At 38.2% G+C, this 27,503-nt stretch overlaps 2 pseudogenes; both read left to right on the plus strand.

Moving 5' to 3' along the window:
* The first annotated feature begins 903 nt into the window (after positions 1 to 903).
* LOC119540615 lies at positions 904 to 15,498 on the plus strand (annotated as a pseudogene).
* Positions 15,499 to 20,089: 4,591 nt separating this feature from the next.
* The window catches only part of LOC119540616, a 61,949-nt pseudogene continuing 54,535 nt past the window's right edge, over positions 20,090 to 27,503 (plus strand).

Raw genomic sequence — 27,503 nt, forward strand, 5'->3', positions numbered from 1 at the left:
AGAAAAAAAAATTAGCATTTCAGGGTATATTTGGTGACTCATTGTGGAACACAGGGCCAAAATAACTTATATGTATGTCATCAGTTTATTTTACATAACCTTGTTGTTATGTTAGCCTTTTCTTATAATCAAAAAAATTCAATTTAATAGTCATATTTTACTAGACAAGTAATACATATTCATCATAAATCAATTGAAAAATATAAAATAAGAAAATAAAAATGTACTACAGTTCATACATACATACACAAACAAATCAGCCAATATCTACAATGCCTGACACATGCATAGTAGGTGCTCAATATTTATTTGCTGAATGAATTAATATATATAATTTTCTTTAGAAAAATAGGATCATAGTGTATATACTTCCCTAACCTGCTTTTTGTCCATTAAATTAAATGATGTGTCATAAATATTTTCTATGTTATTAAATCTTCTTTAGAGTATCACTTTAATAGTTTCATTATTGTGGGACATGGATGTTGTTCAGGAACTCCTAAAAAACTTCGTTGGCCAGGAACTGAATACAAGCATCTCCCTAATGAGGCTGATACTGTGGCACTGATAAAATCTGAACATGTTCAAGATTTTTCTGCTCGGATGTCACACCTATTTCTCCAGTTACTGAAACAGTGAACGGAGTCTCAGTTGTTCTGATCATGTGTAATTCCACTATTTCCACCACCAGATACAGAGCTTCATTATGTCTGGACAAGTACTTGCTATCTGCATCCAGGTGTACAAATGTGGGAGAGAAAGGCCAAAAACAGCAACCTGTCTGACACACCCCTGCACAGCTGCACAGTGTTGTGGAGCCACCATTACACTGACATTTACACCATCTTCATTGTGTCAGCTGTGGACAAATTGGAAAGGCAAAATGAACACTGTTAAGTCACAATGCAAGAGAATATACTGATTAAGGAAGCCACTGACTGCATCATCCAGAAGGCTGAGAAGTTCAAAGCAGAAAAATCAGAGGCAGAGAAACGTGGTTGTTTTCTTCTAAGAACTCACTTGAATCCACTGCCTTCACTAAGGGCAAAGTGGAAAGCAGGGAAATTCAAGGTAAAAACAATGATAGAGGGAGACAATACGGAAGATACAGTAAAGTCACCAGCTGGCTGAACAAGACCAGCCTGCTGAAAAGAAAGAATTTGAGTGTCTGCAGGAATATTGGAGAATGTCTGCAACTTCACCTTTATGAGCTGTGTCAGGGAGCTGAGTACATGCCAAGAGAAATAGCTTCACACAGAGAGCCTCTGTCACAACGTGCCTTGTCTGAAACCACTAGCAAAGGGGGGATCTGTGCTGACCAGAAAGAAAGCACGCTCCACCGACTTGTCAAAAGTTTAACTATGTGGCCAAGTCAATTCAGCGTCAGTTTAAAAATTTGTCTTTGAACTATGGATTAATTGTAGAGATAAATAGATCCAAAATTGTATAACGGCTCAAACAAAATAGAAGTAACAGTGAAAGGCAGGTGTTTGAAGGCTGCTGCATGGTTCTGCTCCACACAGTGACTCAGAGACCCAGGCTCATTTTATCTTGTCTTCACCATGGATTCATCCTCATCATCTGAATCCAATTAGTGGAAGAGAATGAGAGCAAGAGGGAGGCACATCTGCCCAGCAATTTGGTATTCATCCTTTCTGCTTACATTTTACTGCTAGAACTCAATTTGTGATTTAACTGCAGGGAGGCTGGGATGTGTAGTCCAATTAAGTGCCCACGGAAAAGAGGAAATGGCTTTGTTGGGAGAGTGGATAGCTAATATTATCTGCTGTTGTATAAATCTGGTTGTATTTTGAATACTTGGGTGTTCTCATTGTACTATAGCAGGGTTGTAAATGAGCAAAAAATAAAATTCACATCTTGGTGAATAAAGATCCATTTTAAATTGATGCCATAATAAACACGGAATTTCTGGGCCAAATGGCTTACAAAATTCTAAGTCTTTTCATTAAATATCATCAAATTGATCTTGAGAAGTTGCAATTTTTATTCTCACCTGCAATACATAGGAGAGAAACTGTCCTCCATGTCATCATCCTACACTCTTGCTAACGCTGCATACAGCATTATCATTTAAAAAGTTTTTTTTTCTTTTTGTTTAAGAACAGGACAACACATCAAACAATAGAGAAAAGATACTGAGAGATGTTTAAAAAAATCACCAGAAGTAACCACCATTAATCTTTTGTTGCTGATCTTTCATACAACTTTCTCTCTCTATATATATATTCCACAAATAAGATAATATTCATACTTGTTGCTGTTGTTGTTTAATCATTGGAAGCATTCTTTTTCTCTTGTTCTATTTTTCCTTCTTTTCTTTTTTGGTTTATCTCCTTTCTTTCCTCCCTCCCTTTGTCCCTCTCTTCCTTCCTTTTCTATTTTCTTTGTTGGTGCTCCTCATGGCTTTACTTTTGGATGGTCATGACTGAGTTACTTTACTGGGTCAGTCCTGACTTTAGGAAGAGCCTATGGCATGGTGATTAAAAGCATGGACCCTAGAGCCACACTGTTTGGACCTGAATTCCAGCTTGTCCATGTACTTGCTGTTAGAAACTCTCTGTGTCTCAATTTCCTTATCTGTAAAATGGGATAATGGCAGCTACCACATTGTGAGGTTCCAAATCACAGTACCTAATAATTGTGAGAATTAAATGAGTTAATATATGTAAGTTTCCTTTAAAAATGCCCAGTGCATAGCAAGTGCTGTAAGTTTTACTATTAATCTGTCATATACTTTACAAGTATTTTCTCCTGTCTATTGTTTGTCTTCTGTCTTTCTTTATAGTATTGTTTTCCATACAGACTTTAAAATGTTTCCATGAAAACTTTAAAATGTTTTTAGGCAGTCAAATCTATTCCGCATTTCCTTTATAGCTTTTGCATTTCTATTTGTCTTATTTCCTTTTATGTCACACATGTTGCATATATATTCTCCTAACTTATGCTTGCTTTCAAATAAAATTTATAGTGGAGATTTGGTTAATGTTTTGATAAAGTGAAAGCTATCATTCTATTTCTTAAAGGTTTCTACGTTGAGTGTTAGCTTAGATAAGCCTTTGCTACCCATTTACAGTTTAACTAATGTGTTAAGAATTCATATAGGCAGAGATATATTTTTTTTCTAAATTGTTTGCCTGTTATCCCAACACCATTTATTACTCTATCTTCTGAATTAAAGGGGTCCATCAGGGGATGCACAGAGGTTTCCTCCTACAGCTTTCTCATCAGGGCTTGACTTGACTGAAGCCTTGTTTGGTTACAGAGGAGGTTAAGAGAGAGGTCTGTATGTAGAGTTATCTCTTAATTACCAGCCCATACACAATCCACTAAAGAAAGCAATGTAATTATAAAAAGCCATACTCTTAAAAGATAATCACAGGCTGTGATCCTCACACTACACTCTATTAGGCTCTGCTCAGATACACTCTTTTAGGCTCTGCTCAGAAAAGCCAGTCTATGTTAACTTTACATAAGTCAGCTTGGAAGAATAATTATTTTAAGTTATATAAATGTTTTACAGAGCTAACTGCAAATGAGATTTGAAATTTCCAGCACCTAGTTCTCTGCGCATTGGGCTCTTCAATGATTAAGTAATGGAAAGCTGAATTCTGTTTCTGAAAAAATGAAATCTATATGTTTTTACCCTGAATCAGGAACTCTGGTATAATTTTATAGAATGGGATTCAGAAAAGAAAAGGGATTAAAGGAAGTTTGGCAGAAAAAAGTCACTGGGATACAGGTTTTTGGCACTAGATTTTAGGATTTTCAGCCAACAGTTTGCAAAACCTTTTTTATAAGACCCCCTTCTCTTGAAGGATTCAAAAACCAAACTTTCCTCATCATAGAGTGCTCAAACCTGAGCAATATATGAGTGAGGAGTTCAAAGAATATGAGAGGCCATCACGTCTTTTTTTAAACCAAAGTTTTTATTAACAGAGCTATGAATCTTGGACTTTAAAATCTGTTTCTTAAAATACTTATGGCTCAGTTAGGGTCTAGGCTAATGCTTCTCAAGCTATCTGAGGTGAAGAACCAGTTATTTTTTTCCAATCTGCTACAGAATATTTCTATAAAATATAATAATAATGAATTACTGGAAAAATTAAATTTAAAAAATACACATACACAAAATACAAGCACAATTTTTCATGATTGGGTTTAGTAGATACATAATTACTATGTTAAAATTGCTCTAAAAGTTTTGGAATTCTAACTCTAATTTCTGTATTTATTTCATTGCACACAGTAACAGTTAGTGGACTGATCTAGTCCATATATCACACTTTAAGTAGCATTTCTCTATACCATTCCTGGCCCATAAGGCAATGCATTTTTTCAAAGACAAACGCTCCTACCAAGTAAGAGAAGGATGAGGCAAGGACCAATTTAAGTGTCATGTATGTACCATGCAGCATGGCCTCTTCATTCCTGCCATGCAGAATGATCTCTTCATTCCTGTGGTCTGGTTAGATACAGTTTCCAAATTATGTCCTTGGCTTGGTATTTAGTTCCAAACTGATAAAATCATGATGTATTTAGAATTTCTTATTTTGTAGATTATGTTCAGTCCTAAACGTGCTGGTTGCATAGCACGTTCCCTTTTATAAGTGAAAAAAAGTATTTGTTTTCCATGCTTAAGAATAATTTTTAAACAAAATCAAGATGTTATCTCCTATGAATTTGGTGTCATGTGGAATAGCATATGGACCTCCCCATTTAAAGTTTACTCCACATGAGAGTTCGCCAGAATTCCTTTGGTCTATGGCTTCCCAAACAGGGCTCTTGACATTTTAGGCAGTGTCTCAGCTTTTGTTCTGAGCATTGAAAGGACTTCTTGTATCCAAAAAGGAGCATTCATGGAGATCATTTTACTGATTTCTTCTCCTCTACTCTGTATGACTCCTCTTAAGCCTTTGTCACCTTGTGTTTTCCTTATGATGTAAACCATTCAGTGTGATTAGACTAGAGAAGCTTACAGAAAAATCATGCATAAAATATAGGGTTCATATATGCCACCCTATTATTAACACCTTGCATTAGTATGGTACATTAGTTACAATTCATGAAAGAATGTTTTTATAATTATACTATTCACTGTAGTCCATTGCTTACAATAGGTTTCACTGTATGTTGTACAGTCCTAAGTTTTTTAAAAAATTTTCTTCTAGTAATATATATAAAACCTAAAAGAGAAAACCATTTCTTGACTGTCCTTTCTCCCTGAAAAATGTGGATCTCCCAGAGAAAGAACATCAATTTTTATGCAGTTTACATAGTGGTATGATAACTCCATTTTATTGTTTAGACTTCAACCAGCAATTTTCTTCAGCAATGTTGCCTTATATAACAAAATATTGGTCTTTAGATTATCTTTAAACATTTGTAGTGGTAAGAAAAAAATTAAACCATTCATTCACCTTTCAGGGTATGGCTTTTTCACCTATCTATGATTAGAGAGTGTGTTTAGAAAAAGTAAGCATATGGTTAAATGGTGGGCACAAAAAATAAGCAAAATTTTAGTGTCAAGTTTCCAGTAAAATGCCATCCATACTGTTCCAGTTTGCTAATGCTGCCCATTATGCAAAATACCAGAAATGGATTGGCTTTTATATAGGGGGTTTATTTGGTTACAAAGTTACAATCTTAAGGCCACAAAGTGTCCAAAGTAAGGCATCAACACAGGGTACCTTCACTGAAGGATGGCTGATGGCATCCAAAAACCTCTGTTAGCTGGGAAGGCACGTGGCTGGCATCTGCTTGCTCCCAGGTTGCGTTTCAAAATGGCATTCTCCAAAATATCTGCATCAGCTTCCAATGGCCATCTTCAAAATGTCTGTCTCAGCTACAGCTACTCTCTCAGCTCCTGTGCATTCTTCAAAGTGTCCCTCTTGGCTCTGTCAAGCTCACTCCTTCTGTCTGAGCTTATATAGTGCTCTAGTAAACTAATCAAGGCCCACACTGAATGGGCAGGGCCACACCTCCATGGAAATTATCCAGTCAGAGTTATCACCTATAGTTGGGTGGGTCACATCTCCATGGAAACATTCAATCAAAGAATTATAATCTAATCAACACCAATACATCTGCCCACACAAGACTGCATTAAAGAATATGGCTTTTTCTGGGGGACATAATATATATACAAACCAGTACACATACTGTAAATTTTATCATAATATATCTTAGTTCATTGACCTTATGGACAGTTCTATCTTAACCTTAACAGAGTAGCTGACCTCTTTTAGGTTAATAGCCTTCCTCTTTCACTCCCTACATTTGTTACATTATCATTTTAAGAAGAAAAATCTGCTAACGTAAAAGTTCACATTTACCAAACATACAGTACTCTGAAGGCATTTGTATGCCAATCAAGATATGTAATATACATAGTTATACATATTAATTAACAACAATATATAGGAGGATAATTTCTAAGCCCTACTCTAGATAAGTTTTAATCATTTGCCAAAAGGAGAAAGTCTATTAATAATCTTAAGTTTCTCTGGGTCTGCTTCAGAGACAAGGCTGTAGCTGTTTGAAGGAAGAAAAGGGTCTGAGCATCCAGAAAACAGGCACTTCCCTTTGGCTGGGGAAAGAGGGTGAGAGAAGACCATGGTGGGGTCAACCACAGATCGTTGGTTGACCAATTAGTTGACTTTGGTTTTACCAATTAGTAAAAACAGGGTTTGAAGTCATCAACACTGTTGCCTAATGACCTAAAAGTCTTGAGGCAAACTATCCATCAGGCATTCTCGTCTTGCCAGGACTCATCCTATCACTTCCATTCTGGATTGCACCTCTTCCATCATCCTTCCCCCTCTGGGACCCTATGTCATCAATTATCCCGGACATGTGCCTGCATAGAAATCAAGCCCAGGGAGCGTCACCATATTCTCATATCTCATTCAAGCAAAGGTGGTAAAGCCTCTAAAACATTTCTTGCCAATCCACACGTCTATAATATCTGGAATTTTACAAATGAAAACCCACTTCCGGCATTCACTATCCTAATTATCAAAACCTCTGGGGTTGATCAGAGGTAAAGAGAGCTTAGGCACTGTTGCTGCCTCTGGAGCTTGGGCTTTTGTTTAAATGCTACCACTAACCACCTTTGGAGCATGTATTCACAATTAGAATAACTGCCTGCTTCAGGATCTGGATTAAAACAAACTGAAACACTTATGTACACAAATACATAAAATATGTCTGCCACAATATTTGAAAGTAAATCACAGACCACATAACATCTTCCCTTTATAAAGACTTGAAACGGGGACCTACACTTAGGATCTCCTCCTCTTTGCGCTCTCTTCATGATTAATCCGGGGCAATCCAGCCCTAAGGCTTTTCCTGCCCAGGTCATTTATGACCTAATGCTGGCTAGACTGTGCTGGGTCCTAGCGCAGTTCCTGAAACAGTTTTAAAGCATCAATTTTCATTCCTATAATTTTAGGAAGAGTTGACTGTGTCTCAATCCTATTTTTCCCTTGCCGCACACTCTGAAAGTTTTAATCAAACTTGTGAAAAACCTTGATTCAGGTATGAAACAGGAGAGTCTGGAATAGTAATTAAGTGGAATATGCCATGTTCATTATTCAGAATTCTCACCTTGCATGAAATAGTTTTAAAAAAAAGTCAGTTTATTTCAGTGAGATGCCAAGCTCTCCTACAAATACCCATCCAGACAATCCAAATATGTAGAAGTATCTGAAGATAATGGTCAATAAATGTCTCTGGGAAAAGCACATTTATGTAAAGATTTTCTCATGGACAATTTCCCACATTTTTCTAGCAAATCCAGTAGAGCCTACAAATTGTTGACAACAAGATTCTCTCATATATTAAATGCATAATATTTCCTTGTACATACCAGTTTTAACTTCTGTTCAAAGCCTTCAGACCAAATAAAGAAATTAGAAGTAGGTTATATGTTCACAGGGCCATTTCCAGGGGTGCATTGGTTAAATTATAGTACACACTGTTCCAAAGCTCTCTGAATCTTAATTCAACACAAACAGGAAATGCATGTTTTCCACTCAATGGTATTTGAGTGCTTTCCCTCCCATAGAATGGAATGCTGGGTGTGTCTTTCTTTCCATTCAAGTGGATAATATATATGTGCATGAGATGTGGAAGATACCCCTAGTAATAACTGAAAGTTCAAATGAGAAAAGCCTCAATTACAGAGAAATAACAACAGATTCAGAATGGGTTTGGGGAGCTGCCAAGTCATAAGTAGAAACTTAAAAAAATCCTTCTCTTATTTTTTCTGACACTCAGAATTAAGAGAGCTCCTCTGATTATCTTTGAAATGGTCCTACCATTCCTAGAAAGAGCTACAAGGAGCATAAAGGATAACTACATGAGTAAAAGTCAGGAGGGAGAGAAATTCAGGTTCTGATTCAACCTACATTTAGGATGGACCTGATAAGTTTCAGACTCATGCTTGGTGCTTTCTCAAACAGTAATATGCCATTGTGTACTCTGCTTGTACACAAAGATACCAGCTCAGGGAGGGAAAAGAGAGAAAATGTATAAGGATACTGTATTAGTTAGAGTTCTCTAGGGAAACAGATCAACAAGAGATATCTATAAATATAAGATTTATAAAAGTGTCTCACACAACTGTGGGTATGCATGAGTCCAAATTCTGTAGGGCAGGCAGCAAACTGGCAACTCCAATGAAGATGTTCGATGAACTCCTCAGGCAACGAACTGGCAACTTCGATGAACTCCTCAGGAAACGCTTCACTGGTCAGCCAAAGAGGAAGTGAAGGTCCTCGATCTGTCTCACTTAAAAGTCTTCAACTGGATCAAATCCAGCTGATTGCATTCTCTCATTGTGGAAGACACGCCCTTCTTTGATGTAATCAGTCACAGCTGCAGCCAATTGACTGATGATTTAATAAACCAGCCTTCTGGTTTATGAACCAGCCACAAATGTCCTTGTAGTAAGGGTTAGGCCAGTGCTTGCTCGACCAGACACCTGGGTACCATCACCTGGCCAAGTTGACACATGAACCAAACCATCACAGATACATATATTTTTCTTTTTCTTGTCATTGATGTATGCATGTGTGTGTTTACATATTTGTTTCAACAATTCTAATTTACAATTTCCTTTTTAATGACTGAGTAAACATTCCTCCAGGGATTATACCTGAAATGTGTTTTGTCAAGGATTCTGTTCTTCCTTAGGTAGTCTCAGTTCCCATTTACTTCCCATATTGTGGAAGTCTCACTGTGTATAAGGTGATCCTGGTGTTTGAAGTAAAGTATTTTTTCATGTAATATGACCCCTAAATACCAGTCAAATTTTCTTCATATTCTCTGTTGAAGAATTAGTAATCATTCTAGTGTTGGAATTAAAGCTGGTTGTGTCCAGTAGCCTGGACACTAACATGAAGACTTTCTATAAGGTTCCCCAAACATTCTGAGTTTAGAGTCTAATCCCAGTACAAGATGTGCCTCCAATGAACTTCCTTTAGTTTAATTCCCACAAGAAACCTGTGAAGATTAATAGATTTATTAACAGTGTCACCCACTCCCTGTATGGTAATAGCCATCCCCTTCCATGCAGAACTGCTCCACTCTGACTCCACCCTCATCATTGATAATTATGGTTTCCTGCTTCCAGATAGGAGAGAGCACATGTGACTCAGGATGCACCAATCAGAGTAACCTGTTAATCTGGTCACAGAGATTTGTCCAGGGATACAGACAGGGTGTTCTGGTTTGCTAAAGCTGCTGGAAATGCAATATACCAGAAATGCAAATTTACAATTCTAAGGCCATGAAAGTGTCCAAATTAAGGCATCAAGAGGTATCTTCTCTGAGGAAAGGCTGATGGCATCTGGGGTTCCTCTGTCACATGGGAAGGCACATGGCAACATCTGCTGGCCCTTCTCTCTTCAGAATGTCTCTGGGCTTCTGTGTGTCTTTGCTTGTTCCTCCCAGGGCATTTCTATCTCAGAGTCTCTCTCAGCTTCTCTGAGCTTTCCTTCTCTGAGAGCTCTCTTAAGGACTCCAGTAAACTAATCAAGACCCACCTTGAATGGGTGAAGTCATCTCCATGGAAACAACCTAATCAAAAGATCCCACCCACAATAGGTCTGCACCCACAAGACTGGACCAGAAGCATGGCTTTCCTGGGCTCCATAACAGTTTCAAACCAGCACACAGGGGATCCAAACTAGGTCCTTCATTGTCCTCCCTTACAATTTTTTTTTTTCTGGGATTAGCAGGAAACAGCCTTTCTTACCTTTCTAATTAAGTTATGTAAAAATATTATGTTTAAGTGTCAGAAGACCACACCCCCATCTCATAATGCAGCCTGAAAATACAGAGAGGAACAGAGATGTGAAGTAGAGAGAGGGTCCTCTCGGTATCCCAGCCTCTGTATCCAGTCATTCTAGAGGGCAGTTTCGACCCTCGTTCTGCCCAAGACTTATTTTGCTTGTTTTATTTTTCATTCTTTGTTTAATTCAGTGAGTTGCCCCGGAATCCTTCTAATTATTACCCTTTTTGCTCTAAGCAAATTTGAGTTAGTTTCTTCCATTTGTCTGTTTCACAGATGAGGAAGGATATAGTTCATAGGTTAAACAACTTCCTAAGTTCCCAAAGTGAGTAAATGATGAAGCCAGCCAGCTGCTAGAACCAACCATGTCCAAGGCACTATTGCAAAATTCATATGGCTGAGATTTCATTGTTGTGAGAGTTTTGGTGGAGTGGGATAGATTTTACTTTACTATTTTTTAAGTGAGAGAAGCTCCTTTTCTACATAGGCATAGAAAGAAAGTCACCCTAGATGAGATCTTTTTCTAAGAAAAGTCATTAAAGTGATGCCCCTCCATTATACAAATGAATAGCAACAAATATTCTTCTGGGAGGAAATTAAAACAAATTCTGGAGCTCCATGAGGGCTCAACTTTGTACATTCTGGTGCTGCAATTTACATAAGAAACCCAAAGTTTTCTAGAAAGCAAGACATCAAGACCCCAATGTTTGCTCTCCAAGGTTCAAATTTGGAAATACTTGTTGTGGCACACTGGAATGACCCTGCGGAGTCTCTGGTTGGGGAAGAAAAGGAGGGCCTTTATGTTGCCTTATTATACAGCAATTCAATTCTTCCAGATATGACCACTTAGATGAACTCACTCAGTGTTCCCTCACTGACCTGAGAGGTAAACTCGGCACAATCCTAAGCAGAGTAGAACATCACTTAAGGGAAAAGCCATTTGCACTGCAGTGTGTGCCTTCTGTAGGATCTGAAACACCCAGGGCAGCATGATGATAACAGTAGATAACAGTTATTGAGTCCTTCTATGTGCTGGGTCCCCTATTAAGAGTTGGACATTAATATATATTGCAATCTTACCTAAACTAGCAGTCCTGTCTCTTCCATCATTCTCATTCTCCTTACAAGAAAACACTGCTGGCAGGTAACAGAATCAAGATTTGAATTCAGCTGTGTGTGACTACAAAACTTTTGCTTTTTAAAAAAAAACATTTGGTAAAATTGCATAACAAAAAATTAACGATTTTAAAATGAACAACTGAGTGGTGTTTAGTACATTCACAATGTTCTGTGACTATCACATCTATCTAGTTCCCAAACATTTTCAACACCCCAAAGGGAAACCCCACACCCATTAAGCAGTCTCTCCCCATTCCCACCTTCCCCAACCCCTGACAACCACTAATCTGCTTTCCCACTCTCTGGATTTACCTGTTCTGGAAAGCTCATAAAAATGAAATCTTAAAATATGTGGCCTTCTGTGTCTGGCTTCCTTCATTAAGCATAACATTTTGGGGGTTGTTGTATCAGTATCAGTACTTCATTCCTTTTTTACAGCAAAACCTTTGCTTTTAACCAGCAAGTTATACTGGCTTCCCCTATACAGAAGTGGTGGATGGGTTAAAATGGGCCAGTGGTGGCAGGAAATGAATGAGAGGAAAATTAACTTTGCCCATTTCACATCTCAGCTCAAGGTTTGGCACATGCTAAAAGACAGGTTTTTTGATTAAACAAATCTGAGTTCTTTACCTGAATCTACCACTCCCCACCGGCGTGACTCCAAGGCCAACTAAAATTTCAGAATTTCAGTTTCTTCATCTGCTGTCTCCTAAAGGTTTCTGAGAGATTTAAATGAAATAATGGTGGTAAAAATATTGGAACAGGTGGTAACTTCTGAATAAATGTTACCAATGATCCCAAGAAAAGAGATTGGTTCTAACAAATAAACCAGCTCTCCTTTGCCTCCCCCACATACAGGGTTGTTTACAGGGCTGGGCTCCAGTGACTGCTGTCGGTTGCTTATGACTGACTGATCAACAACATAGTTCACTCATATTCATCTAATCATCTTTTGAAACCCTTCTCTATTTGTTCTCTGCCAGTGCCCCTATAGATACAGTGAGATCTCAAATGTGAGTGTCTAAAAGGGCCTTGCTTGTAATGAACATAAGGATCCAATCATAACAGTGGAAGAACATAGACTCTTGTAATGAATGATTGGGCCATGCACATTCCTTCTACGAGGAAGCCCCAGCCTATTAGTTTTGCTCTGCAAATGTAAAAGGGTTTTAAAATATATTTTCATATTTCTTTGGCAAGCATACAACGTTGCTTGACTTCCAAGACTGTTTCTGTCTATAGGATAAATTCTTAGACAAATGTCCTGTTTCAAGTGATGGTGCTCTTATTTTCAAGGATACTGTAGTTGGGGCTTGAGACATTTGGAGATATTTGCCCAGGGCTGTCACTATGAGCTGGGAGAAGCACACAGATTTTCTGACAACTAGTTGAGTAGGCATTTACTGCTGTCTTTATTTACTATATCAGAAGAGGTGACCATAGGTGTGATCATTTTTTCTCTAGTTAAGAACCTGCTCTAATTTTCAATTATGAGGACCTCTTTTTAATATCGATAAGTATTACCTATTTCCACCCCACCCCAAGAGCAGTTGTCCATTGATTGAGGAAATATGTAATGAAAGACAATTATAGTGAATTAACTAAGACTTTTAAATGAACTGATGTTTTATGAATCACATTAACATCTACAGACAGCTGAAAGATGGTAGTGTATTTATGTGTTTGACATTTTAGCTATGCAGTGAACATCCATCCAGAAAGCAAGCTGAGAATGTTTTGCATTGACATACTGGCACCTCAGAGGCCTACATCCTACAAGAATTTGGAGAGGAAAATACCATAAAGTTAATTTGAACTTTATCTCTCTGAGTGGTCTATAATTCTACAAATGACTTTCTGAATTTAAAATTAAAATAATGATAGGTTAACTGTAAGTATAATTTTGTTTTTTGAACAGGAAAGTATGAATTTCTACTTGCTTCAGAGCCTAATTTTTAACTACGGTACACTGATCTAAGTCTTAGCAGGATACTAGATAGACACAATTTGAAACAATGAAGGTGTAAACCCAAGGGAACAATGTATAATGCTTGAATTATGTTCAAACTGATTGAGGGAGTAGCTAAGGGGGTACTAGATTAAAATTATTGAACAGGAGAGTGACTTTAACCACAACATAAAAAGCAATTTGCAATTATCCTTCTACTTTCCTCCATGTTCCATTCTAATTTAGTGCTTTAGTAGTTTGTAGAAAAACTAGGATTTTGCATCTTTTGGGTTCCTAATTTTTTAAAAGAAAGAAAAAAACTTTATATTTCATTTCAATGGTACCATGTAACAAATTGCTCTAAATTTAAAAGAATTAGTTACCCCTCTGACCTCCTTTCTTTCACTAATGTTAAAGGGAGTTTCCGATTTACATAGGATGAGAAACTGATTCCTTTTCTTTTATCATTAAGTGATCAGGCAGGTGACATTGTTGCAATCTGAAAGAATCTGAGGATGAAATATATATGTTACATTATGGAAGTGAAACCCTTTTTAGGTGAATCAGTATTTTTAAAGTGGGATCAAATAAAATTATTTATTTTAATCATTTCAGGTTGACTTAGCTCTGGGCTATCTAAAAATGAATTTCTTTATGTAAGAAATACTCAGCTGTTTAAAATAAATCCCTGACTTTGAAACTTACATACCTAAGAATCCTGGAATACAGGAACACTCAAAAATGATCATTTTTTCATGTATTTGGGGATAGAAATGCTACTATTTCTTCTCTTAGTATTTCGTTGTTATTTTAAAATTCTGGCTTTATGTTTTAAGAATTACAATAGAAAATTAAGATTCAGAGCAAAAGCTTCACAAATAAATGTGTAAACGAAACTGTGAGAAAAAACTTTGTAAATTAAAAAGAAATACTGGGGCCACATCTATCAATAATATTTAATGGAAAAATAATTTCATAAATAGGTGTAGTCATTCATTCATTCCTTTATTTACTCAACATTTGTGAGTAGCAGGCATTCTGCCATAGTCTTAGGATTCATTCGAGGCAGTGGGGAAGCCGGATATTTTAGTTTCTAGAGTCTGGGTTTGAATTCTGGCTTCATCCTTACTTATTGTGTGGCATTGGGCAAATTACATGACCTTTCCATGCCTTGATTTCCTCTTCAGTAGAATGGGGATATCAATGGCTCTTAACTCAGAGATTTTGAGGATTAAATCATATAATTATCATAAAACTCTCAGCACAGAAAGTGCCTGGAATGATGGTTTGTAACCTTGAATGAGCATTAGAATCACCCAGGGAGCTTTTAAAAATACCAGTGTATTCATCGGTTGGCTACAGCTCTAGCAAAGTGAGAATGTTGATGTAGGTTCTGACAGCTGACTCACAAGTGTCATGGAGAGGACATGCAAATCTGGCTTCTCCTGACTCCTTCAAGGAGAGCCCGGTATAGGCTGGGGATCTTGCAGGTGGAATTTAACAGTTGCTTCATTTATATTCACAGTCATAACTTTCCCCATATCAATATGGATGTGCATAAATATCCCAACAGAGTACGAAAGAGCCATCATCTTTAGATTGGGCCAAATTTTATAAGGAAGAGCCAAAGAACCTGGTTTGTTTTTTATTCTGCCATAAATGATAGCTTGATCAAAGTGGACATAAGAACTATTTCATTGTATATTCTTTTTGAGGAGATTCTTACCAAGGATCCAGTGACAATTTGTGTGGATGATGTGGTTTGTCACCAAGTTCAGAATGCACCATGGCAAATATCACCAGTGCTGACTTGGAACCCAATTTTGGCACCAAACTTTCTCAGGTCCTCTGTGACAGAGAAGAAATTGCACACAACATGCAACGTATTTTGGGTGATGCTGCTGATGCCTGGGGATAGAAGTGGAATGTGAGGAAATTGAGCGAATGCACCTGTGTGACTCTCAAAAGCCACAGGTTCAGAAGCATCCCACAGCACACAAGCCAAGGTCATTGCAGGTCAGAGAGAAATGGCTGCATTCTGGTCTCTGAATGAAGTCTCCATGGTCATCACTGAGTTCCTTGATGCCCTTACATCTGGACCCTCCAGGCACGAACTACTAGCCTTTCTGAGAAGAACATTGATCGTCTTCCTCATTTCACAGATGTATGATGGAGTATTGAATTAGTTTCCTAGTTAATTCCTAACAAATTACCACAAATGTAATGGCTTAACATAAATATTTTATCTTACAGTCTGGAGGTCAGAATTGGAGTCAGAAAATGGGTCACTTGGGGCTCAGATCAAGGCATCAGCAGGGCTGTGTTCCTTCTCGAGGCTTTAGGGGAGAGAATCTGTGTCCTTGACATTTTTTGGCTTCTAGAGGTCACCTGCATTCTTTGGCTAATGGCCTGTGTCCCTCTCTGACCTTTGCTTCCATTGTCTCATCTCCTCCTCTCTCTCACTCTCCGTCCTCCCTTTATCTCTTATAAGGACCCTATGATTACACTGGGCCCACCTGGATAATCCAGGATAATCTTCCCATCTCAAGGTCCTCAATTTAATCACCCCTGCAAATCTCTTTGCCATGTAATGTATTATATTCACAGGTTCCAGGGATAGGATCGTTGGGGGTGGAGGTGGGAGCATTGTTTTTCCTCACCAGAGCATCATGGGGCAAAATACTGACCTGATGAGGTCAAGGCAGAGGCTAGCCTTCAACACAGAGGAGAGACTAGGGCAAGGTGAATTTGGCCTTCCCCTTCCCCACAATTTGAGTTTGCTGTGTTTAAAATGTGCAACAGATGAAAGAATTGTTAGTCTGTAAATATTGAGAGACTTATAACTTGTTGATTTATGTAAGAAAATCTCTTAGCCTTCATAATATTTGAGTTCTTCTTTTCTTTTGGGTTATCATTGAGAAGCAGGTTAAATTTCTCTTCTTTCTGGCTTCCATAGAGTCACTCTGCACCTGGAAACAGGACAAAGTCCAGTGGGCAGGTAATAGCCACCACCAGACCTTCTCTTATTCTTCTCCTCACTTCAGAACTTCTGAAGAAAGTATTCCACAACACTTGTTTGGTCTCTGAACCCAAACTATACTTCAAAATAATCCTCACCTGGGAGTAGGCATTTCCTTACCAGCGCCTGCCAGCACTGGGCTCACATAAGTGATCCTGACAGAGGAAATAGCTGCTCTCTTCAAGCCTCAGTTTTTTAGTCTGTAACATTAGGAAGCAGCTTCCAGCTATCAAAGGCCTATGAATCTGTGTACATGATCCTCCTCCTCCTTCTGGGTCTAGAAGGCCAGAGGTTGACATTTATATCACTTCTTTGAGGCTCTGAGTTCACTCTGAAAAGTCCTTACCCAAAGCCACCCATGGTATCTGTCCTAGGATGGACAACTCTTGTCTGCCAGTGCTTCAAGAGTGACCCCCTTATCCATCCCCTGAGCTTAATCCACATTCTGTCTTCCCACACCCACATTCCTAGCCAAGCCCACTGGAGGCATCTGGAATTCTCTGTCTCAGAACTCAAGTTGCATTTCTTGTTTGAAGTTTAAATTTTAGTTTTATCTGCTTTCTCAGAGATATCACCCCATTCTGATTGAAAATCCCTTCTCTGACTTAGAATAATGATGTTTTTGGTTCCTTGAGTTTCCTTAAATCTGAATTCCAAGCACCATCCACCCCCTCCAATTCTGCCTTTGAGAAGTTGTAGTCCATTAGGTTGGAACTAAATCATTAGGGAGGGAGGGAGCCGAGCCGTAGATCCAGGATGAGAGAGTGAGGGCAGCTGTCCCCAAACACTTGATGTATATAAAACTGTTCAACTTTTATAAAAAAAATAGAAATAAAACAAAAAATGGTGGTCTATCGCCACTCAAAACCTGGCTTGGAGCCTAGCATCTGAAGTTTTTAAAAATTCCTCAGGATATTGAAGTGTATAGGCAGGATAGAATAACCCTGGCTCAATAAATATTGGGTACAAAATAATGGTAATCATGATAATAATGAGAAGTTGAAAAAGGAACCTCCAATTCAGTGTGGATAAACAACCTACCCAAATGCAACATGATAATTACCGTAACAGGAGTAGTACTTTGAGAGTATACCAAGGGGGTGCCTGAGCAGACTGGAAGGGGTGGAGGGAAGGAGGGAAGAAGGTAATGTTTGTTTTTAAAAAAAACACTAAGGTCTGACAAGTGTGAACTCATGCCAAAGAAAATACAGGCTGGTACTATATGCATTATTAATTGTATAACCTTTGACTATACTACGAAAACAATAGAATTCTTATTTGGAATATGTTGAGACGTGTGCATTAAAAAGAGTAATAATAATGGAAATCAATGGAACAGAAAATATGTTTCTGCTGCCAAACATTTGCTCTTAGAAGCCTGGGAACCTGGAGCTTGCAGCTACTGACTCCTTATTTTCTTAGCACCTTCCAGCCCAGAGAAGTTAAACATGTGCACAATAGCAAAAAGCACCAGGCCTGGCCCAGCAAGATGGAAGAGGTGTTTTATGGAGCAGTATGTTGATGAATAACTGAAGCCTTGATGTCTGGTTCCCTGGGGCCCAATTACCACACTAGACAATGTGTCTGAGTGGTAAGAACAAGGTTGGATTCAGGCCTCTGTGTGATGCTCAATGTGGTGTTACCCAGCTGCTACCAAGGAGGAAAGTACCGGCTCAGGACCCGTGGCTTTCTGGACTAAAGAACCTTTAGGGCCTTGGCCAAACCACAGCTGCAGAGGTGGGCAATACCTGGAGAGCTGACTGCATTCTTTGATTTTTATAGAGGTCTATATCTAATGCCAGGCTTCAAATAGGACTGAAGCGTCAGCTAATTTGTTTGAAAACCTTTGTTTTTCAAAACAACTTTGAGGTATTTTTTTTTAGTTATGATTTTTTAAAAAGTATTTAAGATAATTAGGCCTGCTTGGCTAAAAATCCCAGGGCAAAACTGAGTTGTTAGCCAAGAATTAAGTTAAGAGTATAAATAGATGTAGCAAATTAACAGGCCAAATGCTGTAATAAAACTTAAAGGATCCTGTTAAAGCTACTCAACCTCAACTTGAACCTCTTTAATTTCTAACATAACTATATAAAATATTTGTAATTGTATTTTCTCTCTATTCCTTTTTCCCCTTCCCCCCCCCCTTAACCCCATAAAACAATCAGTTCATTTCCGTGACCTTAAATTTTGAGGCCTTGCGCGTAAATGGTGAATAAATAGAATATCTTTTAAGATCTAAAAAATGCAGTAAACCCACACTTTTAGAAAATCACTGTGCACTATCTTGAAATAAAATACAGGTCCAGAAGAGCAACTGATAGCACTAGAAAAATGTATCACTAAAATTCATAAATGAAATTCTGACTTCTGAAGAATCATGTCTATTGATATCACTTTGACCCAATTTAAAAGTCAAAGTTTACGCTAGAGTAGAAAACAGAAACAAAAGAAAAACATTTCTGTGCTGTTTGCTTTTTGACTGACAGGAAGACAACCAGATTCAAAACTGTGATTTCCAGGAAAATAAAATTAATTCAAAGTTCTCAGGAAAAACTTTTTAGTAGTTTTCCTTTGTGGAAGCCATTACTACATGTTTAAATAAAAAAGGTAGTTTTTATATGGGGACCATTTTAGATAACTAAGAAAAGTGGATCAGTAGAGGAAAAACATAAAAATGTTGATAAGATACTAATAAAGAGAAATTGTGCATCAGGTGATGAGATTAGTTTCCCAGTTTTAAGTTGTGCTTTGCACTCACTGACCTCTGTGGTCAATTGCTGCTTTATGCCACTCTATTCCTAATTTGATTTTTTTTTTTTTAATGCAGCTAGAATGAATGATGCTGTCAGAGTATTTAGCACCAAGCAGGGCTAGTGATGAGTAATTTTCTAAGTGCAGGCCGCTAAGAGATATTTTGTGTGCACAAATACATTGGGGGTATGCCTTCAAGTAATTTTTTCTAAATTATTATTTCTCTCCCTCTGTTGGGGATAAAACAGGGACAGGGAGGAAGAAGAATATGAGCACTTCAATAATTCTCAAGGATTTAAATAATCCAAAAGAGAAATTGTGAGGTCCCTTAACTGCTGATAACTCCTGTGTGCAGGAGAAAATTCAGGAAAACATTGGGTAGCTGTGACATGACACCAAGAGGGCTACAATAAACAGTCCATAAACGTCTTCAAAAACCAATCATGTTTTATGCTCTTTCTTTTCTTTAAAGAGATTTTATCCTTCTCAAATTATTATTGCAGTAAAAAAATCACATTTCCATTTTATGAGGTTGAATAAAGTTGCCTGGTAGTCAAAAGCATTTTTCTAGCTTCCAAATAACTAATGAAATGTCAGTAAAGTTTTTACATGGTCTCAGCCATAGGTAATCAGAATTGCAGTTTATGAGGTTGGATCTTGGACCTTGGAATGTATAGTACCACACAGTTGTTACAGTTCTTTACCTTAATGCTACAACTTCTTTCCAAATACTTCTGGTTTGGGTTGAACTTTGTGTCCACCCAAAATATGTTCAAGTCTCCAAGAAAGTGACCTTATTTAGAAATACGATCTTTGAAGATGTGATTAATTAGAGCCAAACTGGATTATGGGGGGCCCTACTCCAGTATGATTGGTATCCTTATAAGAGGAGGAAATATGGACACAAAGACAGACGGACATCGGGGAGAGCGCCATGTGGCTACGGAGGCAGAGACTGGAATTAGGCAGCTGTAAGCCAAGGAACCCCGAAGATTGTCAGCAAATCACAGCTAGGAATAGGAAAGTAAGGATTCTGAAGGAACAAGGCCCTGCAGACACCTTGATTTCAAACTTCTAGCCTCACAACTGTGAGACAATGAATTTCTGTTGTTTTACGGTACTTGGGTTAGGCAGCCCTAGGAAACAACTTCCATTACTCTTTTACCTTTTCACAAAGTTGAGGATTACATTGGAAACACACTGGGAGCACACCAGGCAAGGGCAGACTCACCAGCCATTCTAAAAGTAGTGTTAGGAAAAAACAGCTTGGACCCTTTAATACAATAAAACCCCTGCCTGTCCACCCAGTGCTGTGGTTCATGCCAGATCAATGTGGAAGGAGAGCTCTCTGCTCTTAAGTCAAGGTCATGTCTCCTTGAATTAAGATGTCATTACTATCTTGGCAGTACATCCCTTACCAGGAATAAACAGGTGGGTGCAGTTGGCAGTAACTGACCCCTTTTTCTGACTTAGAAAGGACGTGGCACACGCTCCACAACACTTAGCAAATCCCAGAAGCCCCAATCATCAGGTAATTGCTTGATTGTGAGTGGATTAGTCCTGGGGGCTAGAAGTGCCTGATAAGGAAAAGGATACAGAACTGTGGAACTCCATTTTTCTGTTGTATTTGGCATTTCAGTAGAAAGCAGACCAGGATCACATTAGAACTTTAATAAAGTAGACTTTTTCTACTCTCCCATCACCCTTTCTTTTGCCACACACAGCCCTTACCTAGAAATTGGTGGGTATTCTCTATGTGGTGAGAACAACACAGCTCAGAAGAAGAAAGCCTGCTAGTTAAATCTGCTAGACCAAGGAAAGCAATCAATTATCTGAAAGATTTGGACCCCTAATCTTCTGTGTCCTGTACTGCTCAGATAACTCAGGTGAAAATAGGGCTTTTCCTAAATTGTCTCAAAGTTGCTTCAATTTCCTTCTTTGCTGGTGGAGTTTTTGTAGCATTGTGCTTTTTCAGCTGAAAGGCATTTCAAACAGGAAGGAGGATAGAATTGTCCTTGTGTCAATAGGATGGGTGTGGGTTTTCTGAGAGATTAATGTGTTTGCATGTGTTTTCTTCTCACTGATTACTGCTCTCCAACAGCCCCAGAATGCTGTTGCTTGTACTATAAGCCAGTGCCAGCTTAGGCCCTGGGCAAAACGGTTAAGGAAGAAGAGATCCTGGTGAGAAAAGAACAGAAGTTGTGGTAAAATATGTCTGGGTTCCTCTCCTAGGCCATTCCACTATTTCCTGCATGCCTTTTGGTAAATTGCTTAATCTCTCTAGCCCTAGTTCCTGATCCTTGAGAGGACAGGCTTCATAGGATTGTTCTGACAGTCAGATGAGAGCACAGATTTAAACAGTTAGTGCAGGGGAAATATAAACAGTCAGCATCCAAATTCCCTTCTTTACCACCAAGGAATAATGCCCATACATCCTGGTTTTCCTGTTGTGTAAGTATAATTATTAATAGCCCGCAACTATCTTGGTAAGGATGATAAATTACACAGTTACCCTATACACAGGTAAATTGATCTTTGATCACTTGCTAACTCTATTTGTCTATTTGTCAGAGAGCTTTAGTTGCAAGAAATGGAACCCATTCAAGCCAGCTCAAGCAAAGAGGGGAATTTACAGGGAAACTGCAGAGGTAGTTTACAAAACAGCCAGGCTTCCTGAGGGGCCAGCTCTCAGAAACTGAAGTCACTATTTGCTCTCTCCAGAGATGCATGGTCTCTTGCTGCTTCTCTCTGCACATCTGTTTTATCTTTTCTCTTTATGCATACTCGCTTTTGCTGCTTTAGCATGAGAGTGGCTACCATTTTCTCCAGCTTTATACCATCTTTCAGTTCTCAAGTCCAGCAGACATTAAAGTGAGATCTTTAACTCCAAATTCCATATTCCTGAATAAAAGAATACCTCAGTGTTTTCATGTTCACAAATACATTCCAAATACAACTGTCTTGGGTCTAATATCCAACTGTGGTTAAAGCAACTGTGACTAGCGAGGAGAGAGGATGTCACGTGGTTGGCTACCCATATATTGAGATATATTCACATATCACGCAGTCATACAAAGTGAGTATCCCCTCCGAGAAGGGAGCATGGGAAAGTACACTGAGTGTGGAGTAGAGAATAAATGGTTGATAGAGGAAAAATGGACTTTTCAGTGACCCCACCCCTCACAGTGGATATTCTGATCTCTCACTGAGGCACTTCGTACCATTGTTCAAATGGGATGATTTTTTACGCTCCCAGAATTCAATCATACTTATGCTTCTAAGGCTCATTAACTCACGTATTTTCTCGGTGCTAGGAGATATATAAGCTAATAAATTAACTGTCCTCAAGTGTTCATATTTGAGAATGAATTTAAATGTTCTCTCACTATTGCCAGTCAACATGTTTTGTTTTACCAGAGGCTTCCGAAGGACAGGGTGTCTCAAACTAGAACTTCTCAAACTTTTCCAACAGAAAGAATTCATATTCTGAGGGTTCTAGGATTGTAGCACAAAGTAAATGTGAAATTTCTAATATTTCAGCTTTTAAGCACAGTTCAAATTTGCATTTTATGAAACATTAGCGTTTGTTTAGATATAACGTTTTCTCTCAAGTTTTTGAGTGCAACCACTGTTTTTGAATAATGTACCATGCTTTTCCTGTGTTCCAGTGCCTCCAGGCACATTGCCACATATCTGCCAGGCTATGCATGTCCTGGTTTGACAAACATGGAATTTAGGTATTAAAAGGGAGTCATTTGGGAGTAGAGGACCTCTTATTTTTATTTTTTATTTTTTGCCTCTCGGCTCATGTAACATTTGAACATCTGTGGGTGGGGTTGGGTATGAAGGATATTCATTCTTTCTCCCACTTTCAACTAACTAGCTATGGGATCCTGAGCAAGTTACTGGGCTTTTCTTGACCTCTGTTATCTTATTTATATATTAGAGAGGTTAATGAAGGACTAGGGTAAAAACTGAATGAGATATTATACATATACTACCTGGTATGGTATCTGGCATATGTTATTTCTCCTCTTCTCTTTCTTTCTTTCTTTTTTAAATTCAATTTTATTGAGATGTATTCACATCCATGCAGTCATACAAAACGTACAATCAATTGTTCACAGTACCATTATATAGTTGTGCATTCGTCACCAAAATTAATTTTTGAACATTTTCATTACCACACACACAAAAGTAATAAGAATAAAAATTAAAGTGAAAAAGTATAATTAAAGTAAAAAAGAACGCAGGTGCCTTTTTTTTTTGGCCCCCATTTTTCTACTCATCCATCCGTACACTGGACAAAGGGGAGTGTGATCCACATGACTTTCCCAATCACATTGTCATCCCTCATAAGCTACAATGTTATACAATCATCTTCAAGATTCAAGGCTTCTGACCTGTAGTTTGATAGTTTCAGGTATTTACTGCTAGCTATTCCAATTCATTATAACTTAAAAAGGTTACATTGTGCCTAAGAGTGCCCGCCAGAGTGACCTCTCAACTCCTTTTGGAATCTTGCATCCGCTGAAAATTATTTCATTTCACATCCCCCTTTTGGTCAAGAAGATGTTCTCCATCCCACAATGCCAGGTCTAGTTTCCTCCCCAGGAGTCATATTCCATGTTGCCAGGGAGATTTACATCCCTCGGTGTCAGATCCCAAGTAGGGGGGAGGGCAGTGCTTTCACCTGCCAAGTTGGCTTAGCTAGAGAGAGAGAGCCACATCTGAGCAACAAAGAGGTATTCAGGAGGAGACACAGGCACAATTTTAAGCAGGCCTAGCCTCTCCTTTGCACTAACAGTCTTCCTAAGGGCAAGTCTGGTGATAGAGGGCTCAGCCCATCAAACCACCAGTTCCCAACGTCTGTGAGCACATCAGCAACCATCGAGGTGGGGAAGCCCAACACCCCTGCATTCTTCCCCAGGTCCTTAGGGGGGCTCTGCATATGTTCTTCATTGTTTTTTTTTTTAATTAACTATTAACTATATAAAAAAATTTTTTTATAAACTTACAATTAAAAAAACACTTCAAACAAACCAAAACAAGGGAATAAGAAAAAGACAACTAACCTAATATGACTATTTTACTTCCAACATGTTCCTCCTCTACCCTAAGAAGATAACCTAATATAGTAACATTTCTCTGAACTTGTTCCTACCACACCCACCAGAAATTAACAAACCATAGTCATTCCTGGGCATTCCCAGAATGTTAAATTTACCCATGATAGCTTCTCTGTTCTTATTGGGTTATTGTTCCCCCTTTACTAATTGCTCTCTATTGCTAGGTCCTCTACATTCTACATTATAAACCATTTATTTTACATTTTTCAATGTTCACATTAGTGGTAGCATATAATATTTCTCTTTTTGTGCCTGGCTTATTTCGCTCAGCATTATGTCTTCAAGGTTCATACATGTTGTCATATGTTTCACGACATCGTTCCTTTTTACTGCTGTGTAGTATTCCATTGTGTGTATATACCACATTTTATTTATCCACTCATCTGTTGAAGGACATTTGGGTTGTTTCCATCTCTTGGCAATTGTGAATAATGCTGCTATGAACATTGGTGTGCCGATATCTGTTCGTGTCACTGCTTTCATATCTTCCGGGTATATACCAAGAAGTGCAATTGCTGGATCGAAGGGTAACTGTATATTTAGTTTTCTAAGAAACTGCCATACTGTCTTCCAGAGTGGCTAAACGGTTATACAGTTCCACCAACAATGAATAAGAGTTCCAATTTCTCCACATCCTCTCCAGCATTTGTAGTTTCCTGTTTGTTTAATGGTAGCCATTCTAATTGGTGTGAGATAGTATCTCATTGTGGTCTTAATTTGCATCTCTCTAATAGCTAGTGAAGCTAAACATTTTTTCATGTGTTTCTTGGCCATTTGTATTTCCTCTTCAGAGGACTGTCTCTTCATATCTTTTGCCCATTTTATAATTGGGCTGTCTGTACTATTGTCATTGAGTTGTAGGATTTCTTTATATATGCAAGATATCAGTCTTTTGTCAGATACATGGTTTCCAAAAACTTTTTCCCATTGAGTTGGCTGCCTCTTTACCTTTTTGACAAATTACTTTGAGGTACGGAAATTTCTAAGTTCGAGGAGTTCCAATTTATCTATTTTTCCTTTGTTGCTTGTGCTTTGGGTGTAAGGTCTAGGAAGTGACCTCCTAATACAAGGTCTTAAAGATGTCTCCCTACGTTATCTTCTAGGAGTTTTATGGTACTGTCTTTTATATTGAGGTCTTTGATCCGCTTTGAGTTAATTTTTGTATAGGGTGCAAACTATCCAACTCTTCCAGTCCCATTTGTTGAAAAGACTGTTACATCCCTTTTCAGTGGCTTTGGGGGCCTTATCAAAGATCATTCAGCCATAGATCTGGGGGTCTATCTCCGAATTCTCAATTTGATTCCATTAATCAATATATCTATGTTTGTGCTAGTACCATGCTGTTTTGACAACTCTGGCTTTATAATAAGCTTCAAAGTCAAGGAGTGTAAGTCCTCTCACTGTGTTTTTCTTTTTTTAGAATGTTTTTAGCAACTCAAGGCATCTTCCCTTTCCAAATAAATTTGATAACTAGCTTTTCCAACTCTGCAAAGTAGGTTGTTGGAATTTTGATTGGGATTGCATCGAATCTGTGGATGAGTTTGGGTAGAATTGACATCTTAATGACATTTAGCCTTCCTATCCATGAACATGGAATTTTTTTCCTTCTTTTAAGATCCCTTTCTATTTCTTTTAGTAGAGTTATGTAGTTTTCTTTGTATATTTCTTTTACATCTTTGGCTAAGTTTATTCCTAGGTACATGATTTTTTCAGTTGCTATTGAAAACAGTATCCTTTTCTTGAGTTTCTCTTCACTTCGTTCGTTTCTAGCATATAGAAAACAATACTGACTTATGTGCATTAATCTTGTATCCTGCTACTTTGCTAAATTTGTTTATCAGCTCTAGTAACTGTATTGTCAATTTCTCAGGGTTTTCCAGATATAAGATCATATCATCTGCAAATAATGACAGTTTTACTTCTTCCTTTCCAATTTGGATGCCTTTTATTTCTTTGTCTTGCCAGATTGCTCTGGCTAGCACTTCTAGCACAATGTTGAATAACAGTGGTGACAGCGGGTATCCTTGTCTTGTTCCTGATCTTAGAGGGAAGGCTTTCAGTCTCTCACCATTGAGTACTATGCTGGCTGTGGGTTTTTCATATATGTTCTTTGTCATATTGAGGAAGTTGCCTTCAATTCCTACCTTTTGAAGTGTTTTTATCAAAAAGGGATGTTAGATTTTGTCGAATGTTCTTTCAGCATCTATTGAGATGATCATTTGATTTTTCTCTTTTGATTTGTTAATGTGTTGTAATACATTGATTGATTTTCTTATGTTGAACCATCCTTGCATGCCTGGAATGAACCCCACTTGGTCATGGTGTATGATATTTTTAATGTGTCTTTGGATTCAATTTGCAAGTATTTTGTTGAGAATTTTTGCATCTATATTCATTAGGGAGATTGGCCGGTAGTTTTCCTTTTTTGTAGCATCTTGGCCTGGATTTGATATTAGATTGATGTTAGCTTCATAAAATGTGTTAGGTAGAGTTCCATTTTCTTCAATGTTTTGAAAGAGTTTAAGTAAGATTGGTGTCAGTTATTTTTTGGAAAGTTTCTTTTGTGTCTTCTATGTGCATAAAGATTGTTCTCTCCCTCCTTTCCTAATAATTTACATGTTTCTTTAGTCATGTAAGTACCCTTCTTATCTCTTTAGTTGAAGTATCTATGTACTCTGCCTCATGAAAATAAGCCAGAGATGGGCAGGGCTAAAAATCAGGCTGGATTCCTGTAGATCTCTCAATGTAAATTAAATGATTCTTGTTTTGTAATTCACATCCACCCTCCCTTCCACCTTTTCCTTTCACGTATCATATGGAACCCAGAGATAAAAGGGTTACCAAAAAAGTGGTACAAGCAATTTCAGAATTGTCTGTAAAGGTCCATTCCCCTCATGTAAAGGCCACAGGCAACTTAGAAGAAGCACTGATGACTAACTTGGGGCATCCTGTGGACTCCTTCCTCCAGTTTGGTGCCTGGTTTTTGTCTTTCTACCTAACCCTAACCCCCATTCTATCCTTATGCCTCGACTCTGTCTCTCAGAAGCTCAGCATAGCAATTCAGACTTGTTTCTGCTTGCCCAGGAGGTAGAATGAGGGTGGAGATAGATTTCACCTACTTGTGAAAACCATCCTCAATGAATTCCTTAGAGTAAACAATATAACATGGACTCAAAACTTGCGTCCCAAAGCACTGCAGGCCCTGAAAGCAAGATGCAT

The sequence above is a fragment of the Choloepus didactylus genome, chromosome 7 (genome assembly GCF_015220235.1).
Source record: "Choloepus didactylus isolate mChoDid1 chromosome 7, mChoDid1.pri, whole genome shotgun sequence".
In the NCBI taxonomy this organism is placed as follows: domain Eukaryota; kingdom Metazoa; phylum Chordata; class Mammalia; order Pilosa; family Megalonychidae; genus Choloepus; species Choloepus didactylus.